The following is a 17,966-nucleotide window of genomic DNA, read 5'->3' as shown; positions in this document are numbered from 1 at the left end:
ACCGGTGAGCCCCAGCTCTGACACTTCCCCCACCCGCCTCTGTCTCACCGCGCACGATGGGGCCGCGCCCGGGCTGAATCTCTCCAATTAGGTTTCCGCCCCTGTCGCAGCATGAAATGGTCCTTATCAAAGTCACAAATGATACCCTATGTGACTACCACCTTGATAAACAATCCCTCCTCATCCTTCTCAAATACAATATCTCACCGAGCTGTTATGCTGTTAGACTAGTTTCCTCTCTCTGCTCTTATTTGGAATATGTTGCTTTTCCGTCTGACAACACTTGGTATCATCGTATTATGTTAGTCCACAAGAGGAGATCATTCGGCCCGTCGTGCCTGTGCCGGGTCAAACGCACATTTTCGTTCAAAATTCGTTCAGGAATAGATTGAGTGCTTTGTTATCAGAAAATTGCCTGAACCCCGACAGTCTACAGTTTTCCACCTCGATATCAACCACACGGCCTATTTTTGTGTCACCCGCAAATTTCTTCATCATGCCCCCTACGTTTAAGTCTAAATCGTTAATGTATACCACAAAAAGCAAAGGACCAAGTACCGAGCCCTCAGGCACCCCACTGGAAACAGCCTTCCAGCCGCAAAAACACCCATCGACCATTACCCTTTGCTTCCTGCCACTGAGCTAATTTTGGATCCAACAAGCCACATTCCCTTGGATCCCATGGGCCTTTAATTTTTCGATCAATCTGCCATTTGGGAATTTTTCAAAAGCCTTGCTAAAATCCATGTCGACGACATCAATTGCGCTACCCTCATCGATCCTCCTTGTCACCTCCTCGAAAAATTCAATCAGGTTAGTCAGACACGACCTCCCCTGAACAAATCCATGCTGACTGTCCTTGATGAGTCCGTGCCTTTCGAAGTGACAGTTTATCCGAGCCCTCAGAAATTATTCCAATAATTTGAAATGGAGTCTTTCTCCTGGTTGCTGCAATAACAGACAAGGCGATTAAAGTAACCATGCCCGGCTAGCTCAATCGGTAGAGCATGAGATTCTTAATCTCAGGGTCGTGGGTTCGAGCCCCACTTTGGGCGAGTGCGATTTTCAAATTTTATGCTCAGTTCACTGACCAACAGTGCAGAAATAATGCAGAATGGAATATGCATTCGGTAGTCAGGATGGCCGAGCGGTCTAAGGCGCTGCGTTCAGGTCGCAGTCTCTTCTGGAGGCGTGGGTTCGAATCCCACTTCTGACATTCCTTACTTTTACTAAGACGTGAAAATATTTTATTGGTGGATTGGGCTGCAGCTGATTTTTCGACCAAGTTGAGTTGCTCCTCCCACAAAAGCAACTGGCTTTGTGATGGAAATGTGACTTGAGAAGTTTCAAACGGTGAAATGTTTGACATATTAATGACCTGGACAAAGAAATAGAACAGCAGTGGGAAACATTTAAAACGGTGATCAATAGAGTCCAGGAGAAATATATCCCACTGAAAAGCAAGAACAAACTAGCCAGAAATGACACACCAGGGATGAATAAAGAAATAAGGGTAAAATTGAAACTGAAGAAAAAGGCACACACTGGACAATAAAAGAGAGAGGGGAATGTGAAAAGACTGGGAAAGAAGTCTAAAGAACTATTGGAAAGGCAAAAAGGAATATAAAAAAAAGCAAAGTATTCGAGACACAACAACAGCCAAAGAAAATTTAGGACAGGAATCGGGTCACTTAGCGAGACACACGACAAACTCACAGGCAATGACAGCGAAATGGCAGAAATATTAAATAATCACTTTGCTTCAGTATTTACCAGGGAGACTGGTATTGTGGGCATGGCAGTAGAAGAAGAGATCAAAAAATATGTAAAGACATTTAAGATGGAAAGCGGGGAGATAATTGATAAACTAATCAAACTCAGAGAGGAAATTTCCTGTTAGGAGCCTAACCAGAGTTTCAAACCGCTCAGCCACGCTAATTTCCGTATTACTGTTCAGGAGCTCATTTCACAGGGACACGATTACTGCGCTCCATTTAGGGAGGCTCAGTGAAAGGCGGAAATTGATCTATTAATCGAATCATAGAATAAGACAGCGCTATTCGGATACCATTCGGCCCATCGTGCCTGTGCCTGCTCTCTGAACGAGCTGTCCAGTTAGTACCACTCGCCTGCTGTTTCTCCATTGCCCTGAAAATGTTTCCATCCAAGCGTTTATCCAATTCCCTTTTGAAAACTGTGAGTTAAGAAAAACAATATTGAAAGGGGTGATGGGGTCTCTGCACCGTCGATGTAGAGTGTGTGATGATTGAAGTTATCAAGATGGTTGCTTTACACATGGTATGTTGTGCAATCATCCTGAAATATCTTCAACATCCAATACAAATTGAATTGCAAACCTGACGGACAAACACTGGAAAACAAGTCACGAGTGAACGCAAATCATCTGGGACCCGTTTTCAGCCTCACGGCACTTTAAATAAAGTGAAATAACTTTGCATTGAAAATATTTGGAACTTGCATCTGTGCCTTTATCTGTTCCATTTGTAAAAGTTGCTGGTGTCTGATGATGTACACGCCTCTGCTCCCTCCATTGAACAAGAAAGGAGGTGTTTGACGATGACGGGACCTGTTGCTTATGAGCTCATCCTTTACATTGAGTGGGTTCGCGTTTTTTAAACGGCGTCAGCTTTAGCCCAGCGGTGAACTTCACAACAAACAAGTTCGACACCGTCTCACCGCGGGCATTGACTGACATGTTTATTGTTATTTCTTTCAGACCAAAATGAATAGTGACCGTGATTTTAAATTTGCACTAAGTGATTTTTAGATAGTCGCCTTTAAATGTTTCAAAGGCGACTCCTAATTTATGATAGTCCGGCCATTTCACCAGCCGTGTTGAAAACAAAACATGTCTCTGCTTTTCGCGTCTTTTTTCGAAAGGCAAAACATATATTTCCCCTGGCCTCTGAAGGATGGACAAGTACATTTCAGAAAGCTGAAGCAAGTTCACCGAGCTTAAATCGTCTGACCACGTTAAAGGCAATGTATACAGATATATATGCAAGTAGTTGCTGCCTGTTTCTGTGGTTCTCTTTCTTCTGTGTGTCCATCTGCAGGTCGATTTTGAATCAATACCAGTGTTCGTGTCAGTTTGTTGCATGAAATAAATGAGGGTATCAGGCGCTCCCCTCCCTGCCACTGGGTCGGTACTGAGTCAGGTTTTAGGCCAAACACCTGTTTCTTTTCTGTGAAAAAGCAATTAAAACCTTCATTCGAGAATTATCCAGTCTCATGTGAGCGGTGAAAGAAACAGTGACCCCGATGTGATGTGAACACGCAGACTTTTGATCTGGAGTCAGAACTTTGCGCCACGCACTCTGAAGACAGGATCCAGGATGTTATTGTCTGTATGAATGTTTCTCAAACATCGTTTCATTTATCCCACCTTGGTTGAATAGATAGGACTGACCAAATTTCCGCCAGGTCCCACCGGGTGTGGGACAGTATTGGAAGCAGCCTTCACCCCCAATATCACGGGTCTTTCATCGCCTGCTCTCAGCGGGCTGCAAGTTATGGACTTTGTTCACATTTCATCAGCAGTGTGAATCGTTAAATATTCACTCATTTTTAATGGGAACAAGGTTTACGCCCGGTTTCGAACTGGGGACCTTTCGCGTGTTAGGCGAACGTGATAACCACGACACGATGGAAACCTGAAGCTTGCAGTCCCGTGCTCGGGACATAACGCCTCAGCCAAGCTGATTTCACAGGGATACATTTACTGCGCTGTATTTCGGAAGGCTGCAGAGAAGGATCGGTGGCGATGGTCAGGCAGGGAATCCCAGAGCATCGCGCTCACACAAACATTTCACTGTTTTTCATGTGCCTGATATCCGACCGCAGTTTGAACTGTAGCGAATCCGGCATGCTCAGATGACATTGTTCACAGAGTGTTTTCTTGCAGCCAAATCACACATTCGAAAACTTGAAATGAGATTACGAGATCGGAGCCAATTAAAGTGCTCCCAGTTACTGCAGATCAGGAATTAAAACCTGGCACCGGCTTCAGGACTATCAGAATGAGGCAATGAATCCGAAAGTGGGAAGAGAAAGGTGCAACTTTCGTCCCTGGGTGGGCTCAAACCACCAAAGCTTTTGATTAACATCCGAACGCGCTAACCGATTGCGCCACAGAGACCACCCAATACATGTGTTTGCAAGATACACGAAAGCAGCTTGTCACCTTGCCAAATTTACAGCCACAGAAATGCAATTGTCCACGATCAGTGTTACTTTTCCAGAAGCAAAGGATGGGACATTGTTTGTGGAAACATGGAAACGATCTGGTCTCGCTCACAGCATCGATATCACCGCCAACCAGCTCTCCTGCAACCGGCGCGCCCACCGGTGTTTTGTCTGTTACTCAGCAGCACTGTGGGAGAACCTTCGCCACACTGACTGCAGCGGTTCAAGAAGGCGGCTCACCACCACCTTCTCAAGGGCAATTCGGGATGGGCAATAAATGCCGGCCTCGCCAGCGACGCCCACATCCCATGAACAAATAAAGAAAAAGTATTCTAAGCGTCCTGACGCTGATGTCAGGTTTTGATCCCTGATCTGCAGTAACTGGGAGCGCTTTAAATGGCTCCGAACTCTTAATTTCATCCACAACATCAGAGTAACTGTTCCAGGAGGACATGCCGACTCAGCTGCGTCTTGGCCGCCTGTCTGGTCAGTCTTTTATTCGCCTCCAATTCCGTTTCCCAAAGCGTATCTGCAGATTCACAAAGCTGTTTGTCATTTCGGTTCCTTTCGATTTGTCCAGCTCCCGACTGGCAATAATTTGCAAACCTGGTTGCAAACCTCCGCCTTGCATCGTGTCCAGGGATGGGTTATGTGGAGAGACTGGACAATCTGGGATTGTTCTCCTTCGAGCAAAATAAGGTTAAGGGGAGATTTAATGGAGGTATTCAAAATTATGAGGGGATTTTGATAGAATGGATGGGGAGAAGCTGTTTCCATTGGCAGGAGGGTCCATAACCAGAGGATGCAACCTGCATTTGTCGAGCGCCTTTAACGTAGTAAAACGTCACAAGGTGCTTCACGGGAGCGTTATTGAACAAAATTTGACACGAAGCCACATAAGGAGATATTGGGACAGGTGACCAAAAGCTTAGTCGAAGAGGTAGGTTTTAAGGTATGTGTTAAAGGAGAGAGAGGCGGAGAGGTTTAAGGAGGCATTTCCAGAGCTTAGGTTGCTGAAGGCACAGCCGCCAATGGTGGAGCGATTTAAATCGGGGATGCGCAAGAGGCCAGAATTGGAGGAGCACAGAGATTTTTTTTATTCGTTCATGGGATGTGGGTGTCGCTGGCAAGGCCAGAATTTATTGCCCAAACCTAATTGCCCTTGAGAAGGTGGTGGTGAGCCGTCTTCTTGAACCGCTGCAGTCCGTGTGGTGAAGGTTCTCCCTCAGTGTTGTTCGGTAGGGAGTTCCAGGATCCAACGGCGATGAAGGAACGGCCGATATATTTCCAAGTCGGGATGGTGTGTGACTTGGAGGGGAACGTGCAGGGTGGTGTTATTCCCATGTACTTGCTGCCTTTGTCCTTCTAGGTGGTTGAGGTCACGGGTTTGTGAGGTGCTGTGCAAGAAGGCAATCGAGTAACAAGTCGAGCAATGTATTCCGCTCAATCATTGATCATTCCATTCAGATCTTCTGCTTTTCAGCTGCACTTCCCCCCAAACATTGCAAATAATTTTGCTCAGTATTTGTTTCGCTTGTTGAATATTTTGTTCTCCGGCTTAGCCAGATTAATATTTCATTTCAATTATCAATGACAGGGAGCAATGAACAATGAACTAGTGAGCAAAGTTTCGTTTATTATTAAAAAGCAGTGATTCCGAAATTATCCAGGCTGATATGAATGGTATAAGAAGTAGTGATTTCGACATGATTTAAATACGCAGCCTTCAGAGTCAGACGCGCTACCGTTTCACCACGAGGTCTACTGATGGCATAGATTATATATATATATATATATATATATATTATATATACTTATTATATACTTAAATATATATGTTTGATGCAGTGTTCCCTTGTGGTTGGGAATAGTTCATTGCACAAAAATAATTCAAGTCTGTGAGACATTTAATGTTTTTTTAATCGCCATTAATACGTTCTGTTGCACACTGAAGTAAATGCTAACTTGTTTGCCAAGTGACAATTAAAACGTCAATAAATCTTTGTGTTTTGTATGTCATGAACTTTTATCCCTTCCCGTTTTACATACTGTATTTTAGGAGTCTGCTTAAAAGTGTTTAGTGCTTATTATACCAGGAATCTGGTGTAGCCGTTGTTAAATTAAAAAAGGTTTGTAGCCCCTTTCATGCATGAACAAACTCGACCCTGAAGGTTTATGGGGAGCACGTCCCAACAACATGCTTCCCTCCGAGGTTAAATCGGGGACTTTCTGCGTGTAACTGGTGAACATGATAACCGCTGCACTATGGAAATGAGAAACTTTTCGTTCTTAGCTCTGAAGGAAGTGTCTCGGGAAAACATGTACTGTTGACTCTCTTTGCACTGACTCTTTTCACGAATATTTCATCGATCGAAACTCTCCAATTCACAGGGAAAAAATGTCAGTCATTAAACTCCCGAATTAGCCCCAAAATCTATCAATCTCAGTTTTTAAATTTTCAATTGACCCCCAGCCTCAACTGCTTTTTGAGGGAGAGAGTTCCAGAATTCCACTCCCCTTTGTGTGAAGAAGTGCTTCCTGACATCAACCCTGAACGGCCCAGCTCTAATTTTAAGGTTATGACCCCTTGTTCTGGACTCTCCCCACCAGAGGAAATAGTCTCTATCTGCCCTGTCAAATCCTTTAATAATCCAAACACCTCAATTAGATCACCCCTTAATATTCTGCACTCAAGGGAATGCAAGTCTGGTCTTTGCAACCTGTCCTCATAATTGCTTATCAAGGATAGCCAACAAAAAGGGTTTTACGACGGCTGGCTCTTTAATGCGTTCGGTTTTGTCAACGGGCTCGTTGGTCTAGGGGTATGATTCTCGCTTCGGGGTTGTCTGTCCAAATATTTGAGAGGTCCCGGCTTCAAATCCCGGACGAGCCCTTATTTTACTCTTCAACTTCTAAAGACAGAAAAGTACCCAAATCAACCCACATGAGTGAAACAATTCCAATGTTTCATCCTATTCCCAAACACAACTGCCCAACGTGGTTCTGATGAAAGGTCATTGACCTGAAACATTAACTCTGTTACTCTCTCCACAGATTCTGCCTGACCTGCTGAGGGTTTCCAGAATTTTCGATGTCATCAGAGTATCACTTCCCTCATCACCGAACTACACTCCTCCACTAGATGCAGCCTTGTGGTGCAAGCAGGCTCCTTCCGCACAGCCAGGTGTTCTGCTTTAGGCATTAATTATAACTATAACTTTGGAACTTGTTAGTTAAAACATATGGCCTTGCCCATTGACCAGAGAGCAGAATGGTGTTTGTCTCTCACCAGTGCAGCCCTTTCCCGCTTCGTCAGCTTGGAATGATACGTAGCTATCATACATATCTCACACCTCTCCTGCTTCCCTGTGAAGCTGGTAAGACGAATAGCACACAATGCTGTCTGACACACATACACACCAGCTCTGAATGATTTAAAGGCCTTGTTATGATTGTCAGAGAATTGTTTATATCAAAAGGATAATTAAACTTATGAGTAATATGATATCAGCTCCGATCCAAGAGTTTCTGGACTTCAGAATCTACTCGTCTCTATATTAAACATATGCATGCATATAAAATGAAGCAAATCTGTCTGATGATTGTAGTTTCGTTCTCCCAACAGAGATTTATACTTCCTTACTTAAGAGGCAAATGGTAAAGGTTAATATTAATTCAATATAAAGACTAATTCTTTCCTTACAATACAGATACCCCAAACTAATATAACACTTCAAACTGATAGAGCTTCTCAAATTAAAAGAGTACCTCAAACTAATACGGTACCTCAAGCTAATACAATACCTGAAACGGATAGAGAATCTGAAACTAATATAATACCTCAAGCTAATACATCATCTCAAACTAATAAAGAACCTCAAACTAATGCAGTACCTCAATCAAATACAACACCTTAAACTAATACAGTACCTCAAACCGATACAGAACCTGAAACATAAATTAATACCTCAAACTAATACAGCATCTCAATCTAATACCGTATCTCAAAGCAATAAAGTACCTCAAACAAATACAACAGCTTAATCCAATACAGCACCTCAAACTGATGCAGAATCTGAAATTAATATTTTTTTTATTCGTTAATGGGATGTGGGTGTCGCTGGCGAGGCCGGTATTTATTGCCCATCCCTAATTACCCTGGAGAAGGTGGTGGTGAGCCGCCTTCTTGAACCGCTGCAATCCGTGTGACGAATGCTCTCCCGCAGTGCTAATAAGTAACAGACAAAGCAGCGATTAGCGCGCCGTTTGCAGGAGAGCTGGTTGGCGGTGATATCGATGCTGTGAGCGAGATCAGACCGTTTCCATGTTTCCACAAACAATGTTCCTTCCTTTATTTCTGGAAAAGTAACACTGATAATGGACAACTACATTTCTGTGGCTGCAACATGAAACTTTGGCCAGGTGACACGCTGCTTTCGTGTATCTTGCAAGAAACCGCACCGGTTGGTCTCTGTGGCGCAATCGGTTAGCGCGTTCGGCTGTTAACCGTAAAGGCTGATGTTTCGAGCAAGAAAGCACTCAATGAACAATATCATCTGCGCATGCCATTCGCAATAGTTTAAACTGCGGTCGGATAACAGGTACATGAAAAAAACAGTGAAATGTTTGTGTGGGCGCGATGCTCTGGGATTCCCTGCCTGACCATCGCCACCGATCCTTCTCTGCAGCCTTCCGAAATACAGCGCAGTAAATGTATCCCTGTGAAATGAGCTCCTGTACAGTAATACGGAAATTAGTTTGGCTGAGGGGTGATATCCATATCACAGAGCTTGAAGCATCAGTTTTCCGTAGTGTAGTGGTTATCACGTTTGCCGAGAAAGCGAAAGGTCCCCGGTTCGAAACCGGGCGGAAGCATTTTGAAACCTTGTCCGCATTAAAAATGATGAAATATTTAACGATTCACATTGCTGAATGATGTGAACAAAGTCCATATCTCCCAGCCCTGTTCATGCAGTCCGCTGGGAGCAGGCGATGAATGCCAGCGTGATATTAGGGGTGAAGGCTGCTTCCAAGACTGTCTCACACCCGGTGGGATCTGGCGGAGATTTGATAAGCCCGATCTATTAAACCAATATATGAAACGGTGTTTGAGAAACATTCAAAAAATATAATAACATCCAGGATCCTGTCTTCAGAGTGCGTGGCGCAAAGGTCTGACTCCAAATCAAAAGGCTGCGTGTTCACATCACATCGGGGTCACTGTTTCTTTCACCGCTCACATGACACTGGATAATTCCCGAATGTAGGTTTCAATTGCTTTTTCACACAAAACAAAACAGAAGTTTGGTCGAAACCCTGACTCAGTACCTACCCAGTGGCAGGGAGGGGAGCGCCTGACACCCTCATTTATTTCATGCAACAAACTGACACGAATACTGGTATTGATTCAAAATCTACCTGCAGATGGACACACACAGAAAAAAGACAACCACAGAAACAGACAGCAACTACTTGTATATATATATATACAGATATATATATATATATCTGTATATATCGCCTTTAACGTGGTCAGACGATTTAACTCGGTGAACTTGCTTCAGCTTTCTGAAATGTACTTGCCCATCCTTCAGAGGTCACGGGAAATATATTTTTTGCCTTTCGAAAAAAGCCGCGAAAAGCAGAGACATGTTTTGTTTTCAAAACGGCTGGTGAAATGGCCGGACTATCATAAATTAGGGGTCGCCTTTGAAACACTGAAAGGAGACTACCTAAAAATCATTGAGTGCAAATTTAAAATCACGGTCACTATTTATTTAGGTCTGAAAGAAATAACAATAAACATGGCATGATGTGGAGATGCCGGTGATGGACTGGGGTTGACAATTGTAAACAATTTTACAACACCAAGTTATAGTCCAGCAATTTCATTTTAAATTCACAAGCTTTCGGAGGCTTCCTCCTTCCTCAGGTGAACGTTTGTTGGAAACGTTTTCATTTCCAACAAACGTTCACCTGAGGAAGGAGGAAGCCTCCGAAAGCTTGTGAATTTAAAATAAAATTGCTGGACTATAACTTGGTGTTGTAAAATTGTTTACAATAAACATGGCAGTCAGCGTCCGCGGTGAGACGGTGTCGAACTTGTTTGCTGCGAAGTTCACCGCTGGGCTAAAGTTGAAGGACGCGAACCCACTCAATGTAAAGAATGAGCTCAGAACCAACAGGTCCCGTCATCGTCAAACACCTCCTTTCTTGTTCAATAGAGTGAGCAGAGGCGAGTACATCATCAGACGCCAGCAACTTTAAGAACTGGAACAGATAAAGGCACAGATGCAAGTTCCAAATCTTTTCAATGCAAAGTTATTTCACTTTATTTAAAGTGCGGTGAGGCTGAAAACGGGTCCCAGATGATTTGCGTTCACTCGTGACTTGTTTTCCAGTGTTTGTCCGTCAGATTTGCAATTCAATTTGTATTGGATATTGAAGATATTTCAGGATGATTGCACAACATACCATGTGTAAAGCAACCATCTTGATAACTTCAATCATCACACACTCTACATCGACGCTGCAGAGGCCCCAGCACCCCTTTCAATATTGTTTTTCTTAACTCACAGTTTTCAAAAGGGAATTGGATAAACGCTTGGATGGAAACATTTTCAGGGGTATGGGGAAACAGCAGGCGAGTGGGACGAACTGGACTGCACTTTCAGAGAGCAGGCACAGGCACGATGGGCCGAATGGCATCCGAATGGCGCTGTCCTATTCTATGATTCTATTAATAGGTCAATTTCCACCTGTCACTGAGCCTCTCGAAATGGAGCGCAGTAATCGTGTCCCTGTGAAATGAGCTCCTGAACAGTAATACGGAAATTAGCGTGGCTGAGCGGTTTGAAACTGTGGTTCGGCTCCTCACAGGAAATTTCCTCTCTAGCTTTGATTAGTTTATGAATTATCTCCCCCCTTTCGATCTTAAATCTCTTTATATTTTTTTTGATCTCTTCTTCTCCTGTCATGCCCACAATATTAGTCTCCCTGGTAAATACTGAAGCAAAGTGATTATTTAATATTTCTGCCATTTCACTGTCATTGCCTGTGAGTTTGTCATGTGTATCCCTTCGTGGCCCTATTCCAATCCTAAATTTTCTTTGGCTGTTGATGTGTCCAGAATACTTCGCTTTTTTGATATTCCTTTTTGCCTTTCTAATAGTTCTTTCGACTTCTTTCCCAGTCTTTTCACATTCCCCTCTCTCCTTTATTGTCTCGTGTGTGCCTTTTTCTTTAGATTCAATTTTGTCCTTATTTCTTTATTCATCCCTGTTGTATCATTTCTGGCTAGTTTTTTCTTGGTTTGTCGTGGGATATATTTCTCCTGGACTCTGTCGATCATCGTTTTAAATGTTTCCCACTGCTGTTCTATTTCTTTGTCCCGGTCATTAATATGTCAAACATTTCACCATTCAAAACTTCTCAAGTCACATCTGCACGACAAAGCCAGTTGCTTTTGTGGGAGGAGCAAATCAACTTCGCAGAAAAATCAGCTGCAGCCCAATCCACAAATAAAATATTTCCAGGTCTTGGTAAAAATCAGCAATGTCAGAAGTGGGACTCGAACCCACGCCTCCAGAAAAGACTGCGACCTGAACGCAGCGCCTTCGACCGCTCGGCCATTCTGACTACCGATACCATACTTTATTCTGCATTATTTCTGCACGGTTGGCCAGTGATAGCAGCGTGAAACTTAAAAATGGTCCTCGCCGACTGTGGGGCTCGCACCCACGATCCTGAGATTAATAGTCTCATGTTCTACCAACTGAGCTAGCCAGGCCTGAGTACTAATAACCGCCTTATCTGTTATTGCAGCAAGCAGGAGAAAGACTCCATTTCAAATGAGGGACAGGATCAACTGTCACTTCGAAAGGCACGGACCATTCAAGGGCAGTCAGCATGGATTTGTTGAGGGGAGATCGTGTCCAACTCACCTGATTGATTTTTTCGAGGAGATGACAAGGAGGATCGATGAGGGTAGCGCAATTGATGTCGTCTACATGGATTGCAGCAAGGCTTTTGAAAAATTCCCACATGGCAGATTGGTCGAAAAAGTAAAGGCCCATGGGATCCAAGGGAATGTGGCTTATTGGATCCAAAATTAGCTGATTGGTAGAAAGCAAAGGTTAATGGTCAACGGGTGTTTTTGCGGCTGGAAGGCTGTTTCCAGTGGGGTGTCGCAGGGCTCGGTACTTGGTCCTTTGCTTTTTGTGGTATACATTAACGATTTGGACTGAAGCGTAGGGGGCATGATTGAGAAATTTGCGGTTGACATAAAAGTAGGCCGTGTGGTTGATAGCGAGGAGGAAAGCTGTGGACTGTGGGGGTTCAGGCAATTTTCTGATAAAAAAAACACTCAATCTGTCTCTGAACTTATTTTGAACGAATACGTGTGTTTGACCCGGCACAGGCACGATGGGCCGAATGATCTCCTCTTGTGGACTAACATAATACCATGATACTAAGTGTTGTCAGATGGAAAAGCAACACATTCCAAATAAGAGCAGAGAGAGGAAACTAGTCTAACAGCATAACAGCACGGTGAGATATTGTATTTGAGAAGGATGAGGAGGGATAGTTTATCATGGTGGTATTCCCATAGGGCATCATTTGTGACTTTGATAAGGACCATTTCATGCTGCGACAGGGGCGGAAACCTGATTGGAGCGATTCAGCCCGGGCGCGGCCCCATCGTGTGCGGTGAGACGGAGGGGGGCGGGTGGAAACAGCATGAAAGTTTAAAACGGTACTCGCCCAACGTGGGGCTCAAACCCACTACCCTGTGAGTTTTTAAAGATAAGGGGGAGCAGCCACTGTCTGTGTCTCCAGCTGCAATGGAAAGAACACATTCCAAGTACGAGCAGAGAGAGCACACCATTCAGCTACCCATTGTGTTACATACCATGCCATCGGTTTCCGTAGTGTAGCGGTTATCACGTTCGCTTTACACGCGAAAGGTCCCCGGTTCGATCCCGGGCAGAAACATTATGTTGGAACTTGGTCTCAACAAACATCCAGACCGATTTTCTTCTCCTTCCATCAAGGGAGACAGTGGCTGTTGCCGTATTCTTTGTCACCTGCATATTTTACTTCATTAAACAGATAATTTTGAGTGAGAGAAAACTGATCCACAGTGACGCTCTTTTCAAGTTTTATTCTCTTTTAATCTGGAAGGATATATTGGCTTTGGACAGAGTGGCTTTTGAAAGGAGTTAGTCGGGTGGGATGGGCAAACCTTTTCCAATGGTGGGGGACAATGGAATACGAACCAACCATCTCCCAAGTTCTCCCGAATTCTCCGGTGCAATGGGAAACCGGCCAACAAAAGCCCTTTCATTGACCGTGGAGGTTCAGACAATTTTCGGGTAACAAAGCGCTCAATCTATTTCTCTTGTCTCTTTCCCGATGTTTCCGGATACTGTCTGCATCTCTGCCCTGTGTTTATCTCACTATGTGTCCACCTGCAGGGTGGTTTTTGAACGAAGATGTGTGTTTGTCTTCTGTTATTTGCATTAAATAAATGAGGTCATCAGGTGATTCCCTCCCGGCCAGAGGCAGACTTTCGAGCAGGGTTCTGTTAATTGTGAAGACGCAAAGAAAACTTGAATTGCAGAATTGTTCAAACCGGCTCTCAGGGAAAAAACTGTGACCCCGACGTGATTTGAACACGCAACCTTCTGATCTGGAGTCAGACGCGCTATCGTTGCTCTACGAGGCCTGGATGCTACATTGTGTATTTGTTTCAATCAATGTTTGTCAAGCACCGCTTCAGAGCTCCGAGATTGGTGGAATGGGTTGGCTTTCAAATCCCCGCCCACCCCCACCGGATGTCAGGCAGCATCAGAAGTCGCCGTCACCTGTCAGCGGCAGCATGGCGCTCGCTTCCATCGCCTGCTGTCAGCGGACTGCAGCAAATCCAATTACATTCATCCTGCACCCAGAATTATCACATCACAGGAAATGGATGTGGGAAACTGCTCAAGGTACATAACAGGAGGGGATCTTCTGAAAAACACTTAGACTTTCGGTGTTTAGACTTCGATTAGAACTGCAAAAAAGAACGTGTGAAAATATAAACTATGGGTGTGATGTTTATACATGTAGGAAACTGCTCAAAATACATAACAGGAGTGGAAACTTCTGAAAAACACGTGGACTTTCGATGTTTGGACTTTGGTGAGAACTGCAAAAATGAACGTGTGAAAATATAAATTGTGGGTGTGATGCTTCTATTTAAAGTGAATGTTTGTTTGCGGATTTCTCCCGTTACTGTCGCAACTATGGGTTGTTAATCCATCAACAATAACTTCCGCTTGATTTTAGCCCGAGTGGTTACAAAATAGCAATTTTAATAGACTGATTACAACAGAGTTGCACTACAGGTGTCTTCAACATTACATTCAACAGTATTATTATTATAATACAACTGTCTACAGGTTACATTAATGACAAGCAATCAACACAAACTGACCTGTCTGCGAATCCAGGTAGATCAGACCTGACCTTTGCGGACTGCCTGTGGCGATGGGCTTCTGACTGTCCCCTATTGAGAGCTCTAACATTTGAGAAGGGAGCATGCCCTATCTTTATACGATTCGGCTGCATTGTTCTGTACGTAAGCACCACTGATCTTAACTCATGGTCGTAAACCATCCCACTTTGCTGACTCTCAGAAACCACCAAGGGTTGATTATTGTCATAGTTTTTTTTAGACTTTCTCCGTCATCAGGTTTTGGATGATTATACTAGGTTAGCACAACCTGGAGTTCAGGTGTCCAGGCACTCAAGTTTCTCTGGACATCAACATTTCATAGTTTCTCACCATTTCAAAAATATTCAGTTCTCTGTTCTTCCTACCAAAGTGAATAACCTCACATTTCCCCACATTATACTCCATCTGCCACATTCTTGCCCACACACTTAACCTGTCTGTATCCCTTTGTCGACTCTTTGTGTCCTCTTCACAGCTTACTTTCCCACCTAGATTTGTATCTTCAACAAACTTGGATACATCACACTCGATCCCTTCATCAAGTCATTACAAGTCGTCTATAGGCATATAAATAGTAAACTGGTAGTGAGAGGAGGGGTAAGACCGATTAGGGACCAAAAGGGAGATCTACACATGAAGGCACAGGGCATAGCTGAGGTTCTAAATGAGTATTTTGAATCTGTCTTTACTGAGGTAGAAAATGCTGCCTAAATCACTGTAAATCACATTAAATGGGGAGGTAGTTGAGATACTGGATGGGGTGAAAATTGATAAAGAGGAGATCGTAGAAAGGCTGGCTGTACTTAAAGTAGATAAGTCACCTGGTCCGAATGGGATGCATGCTAGGTTGCTGAGGGAAGTGAGGGTGTAAATTGCAGAGGTCCTGGCCATAATCTTTCAATCCTCCTTAGATACAGGGTTTGCTGCCACAGAACTGGAGAATTGCAGATGTTACACCCTTGTTCAAAAAAGGGTGTAAGGATAAACCCAACAACGAGAGGCCAGTCAGTTTCAGCACGATGGTGGGAAGGTTTTAGAAATGATAATCTGGGACAAAATTAATAGTCATTTGGACAGGAAAGCCACTTTGGATTTGTTAAAGGCAAATCGTGATTGAGTTTCGTGATGAATTGACAGAGAGGGCTGATGAGGGCAATGTGGTTGATGTTGTGTAAATGGCCTTTCAAAAGACGGTTGATAAAGTGCCACAAAATAGACTTGTCAAAATGGGCGATAGTGGATGCTTCCTTATTCTTTAAAAGCACTTTCTTTTATTTCACTCAACAGATAACTTTGAATGAGCGAAAACTGATCCACAGTGAGGCTTATTTCAAGTTTATACCCTTTTAATCTGAAAGGATATATTGGCCTTGGAAGGATGGCAGCAAAAATTCACCAGATTGTTATCAGGGTGCAATAAGTTAAATTATGAGAAGATGTTGTATAAATTAGGTTTAAAATCACATAAGTCACACTGCAAAACGTTTTCATTTTTGATACATACATTAATGACCTGGACATGAGTATACACGGTATAATTTGAAAGATTGCAGATGACACGAATCTCGGGAATGTAGTAAACAATGTGGTGGATCGTATCAGACTTCAGGAGGACATAGAAAGCCTGGTGAAATGGACTTTAATAATAGAGGCATAGAGTACAAAAGCAGCACAGTTATGCTAAACGTTTATAAAACACTGGTTAGACTGCAGCTGGAGCATTGTATTCAATTCTGAGCACCGCACTTTAGGAAAGATGTCAAGGCCTTGTAGAGGGTGCAGAGGAAATTTACTGGAATGGTAACAGGGATGAGGCACTTTAGTTATGTGGTGAGACTGGAGAATCTGCGATTATCCCCTGAAAGCGCAGAAGATTAAGGGGAGATTTGAAAGAGTTGTTCAAAATAATGAAAGGTTTTGACAGAGCAAATAAGGAGAAACTGTTTTCAGTTGCAGAAGGGTCGGTAACCAGAGGACACAGATTTAAGGTAATTGGCAAAAGAGCCTGTGGCGACATGGGAGAACATAATTTACACAGCGAGTTGTTATGATCTGGAATGCGCTGCCTGAAAGGCCGGTGGAAGCAGATTCAATAGTTATTTTCAAAACAATTTGCAGGGCTTATGAGGAAAAAGCTTATGGTGGTGAGACATCTTGGATAGCTCTTTCAAAGAACTAGCACAGGCACGATGGGCCGAATGATCTACTTCTGTGTTGTAACATATTAAGTTTTGCTGGACGGAGAAGCAACGCATTCCAAGTCAGAACAGAGACAGGTGACTAAGTCAGTTCCCCATTGTTTTTAATGGGATAGCAGCGCTTTCCGTAGTGTCGTGGTTATCGCGTTTGCTTCACATGCGAAAAGCTCCCGAGTGTAAACATTGTTTTGAAACTTGCTCTCCATAAACATCCACGGAGGAGATTTTTTCTCGTGCCAAAAAGGGCGACAGTGGCTGCTCCCTTATTCTTGAAAAGCTGCATCTTTTAATTCACGAAACAGATAACTTTGAGTAAGAGAAAACTGATCCTCAGTGACGCTCATTTCAAGTTTTATTCCCTTTTACTCTAAAAGGGTACATTGGTCTTGGAAGGAGCGCAGCTCAGATTCAACAGAATGTTAGCAGAGCACGAAGGGTTAAATTATGAGGAGCGGTTACATACTTGTATCCCCTGGAATATAGAAGTCTTTTTATGATTTTGAAAGGTAGATAGACAAACCCTTTCCGCTGGTGAGGGAGTCAAAGACAATATCACAATATGACAATAGCTGTTTTACGAGTGAAAACGGCCCGACGCATCACTGTGAGTGTAAGAGACGAGCCTCTTGGTGCTGCGTCCTGTGCAGTGAATGTCAAAACTTTTAAAAGGTGAAGAAAGTGTTTGGGGTTCAGATACACAAACCTCTAATGGGAATGAGATTTTGTCAGAGGTTGCAGCCTTCCCCACTTCTCTTGCCCTTTGCGAGACACCTGTTCCGGTTTAAATTTACAAACTGGGTGAGTTGGTGATCACGGTACAGCAGACTCAGCGGTCCCAGGTGAGAGAGAGAAATCAGCCCGGGCGCGGCCACAATGTGCGCGGTGACACTGCACGGGAGGTCGGGTGGAGTCAGAGCTTGGGTTCACCCCTGAAAGCAACATTAAAAGTTTAAAAGCGAATTCGCCCAACGGGGAGCTCGAATCCACGATTCTGAGATTAAGAGTGTTATGTTCCACCGACTGAGCGAGCCGGGCCTGAGAAACCCAACCACTCTTGTCTG

The 17,966-nt window shown here is 43.7% G+C and overlaps 6 non-coding genes across 6 annotated transcripts; 4 read left to right on the top strand and 2 right to left on the bottom strand.

Annotated features, from left to right (window-relative positions):
- The first annotated feature begins 982 nt into the window (after positions 1 to 982).
- trnak-cuu (transfer RNA lysine (anticodon CUU)) lies at positions 983 to 1,055 on the top strand. The gene has a single exon. It is a non-coding gene; the product is annotated as a tRNA-Lys (tRNA).
- Positions 1,056 to 1,133: 78 nt separating this feature from the next.
- On the top strand, positions 1,134 to 1,216 carry trnal-cag (transfer RNA leucine (anticodon CAG)). Its single transcript has one exon. It is a non-coding gene; the product is annotated as a tRNA-Leu (tRNA).
- Positions 1,217 to 9,007: 7,791 nt separating this feature from the next.
- On the top strand, positions 9,008 to 9,081 carry trnas-aga (transfer RNA serine (anticodon AGA)). Its single transcript has one exon. It is a non-coding gene; the product is annotated as a tRNA-Ser (tRNA).
- Positions 9,082 to 11,761: 2,680 nt separating this feature from the next.
- Positions 11,762 to 11,844, bottom strand: trnal-cag (transfer RNA leucine (anticodon CAG)). Its single transcript has one exon. It is a non-coding gene; the product is annotated as a tRNA-Leu (tRNA).
- A 1,283-nt stretch (positions 11,845 to 13,127) lies between these two features.
- Positions 13,128 to 13,200, top strand: trnav-uac (transfer RNA valine (anticodon UAC)). Its single transcript has one exon. It is a non-coding gene; the product is annotated as a tRNA-Val (tRNA).
- A 661-nt stretch (positions 13,201 to 13,861) lies between these two features.
- trnaw-cca (transfer RNA tryptophan (anticodon CCA)) lies at positions 13,862 to 13,933 on the bottom strand. Its single transcript has one exon. It is a non-coding gene; the product is annotated as a tRNA-Trp (tRNA).
- Between the last annotated feature and the right edge of the window lie 4,033 nt (positions 13,934 to 17,966).

This window comes from Heptranchias perlo, unplaced genomic scaffold, assembly GCF_035084215.1.
Source record: "Heptranchias perlo isolate sHepPer1 unplaced genomic scaffold, sHepPer1.hap1 HAP1_SCAFFOLD_47, whole genome shotgun sequence".
Taxonomy (NCBI): domain Eukaryota; kingdom Metazoa; phylum Chordata; class Chondrichthyes; order Hexanchiformes; family Hexanchidae; genus Heptranchias; species Heptranchias perlo.
The sequence above is the reverse complement of the archived record's forward strand: the minus strand, read 5'-3'. Positions and strand labels throughout refer to the sequence as shown.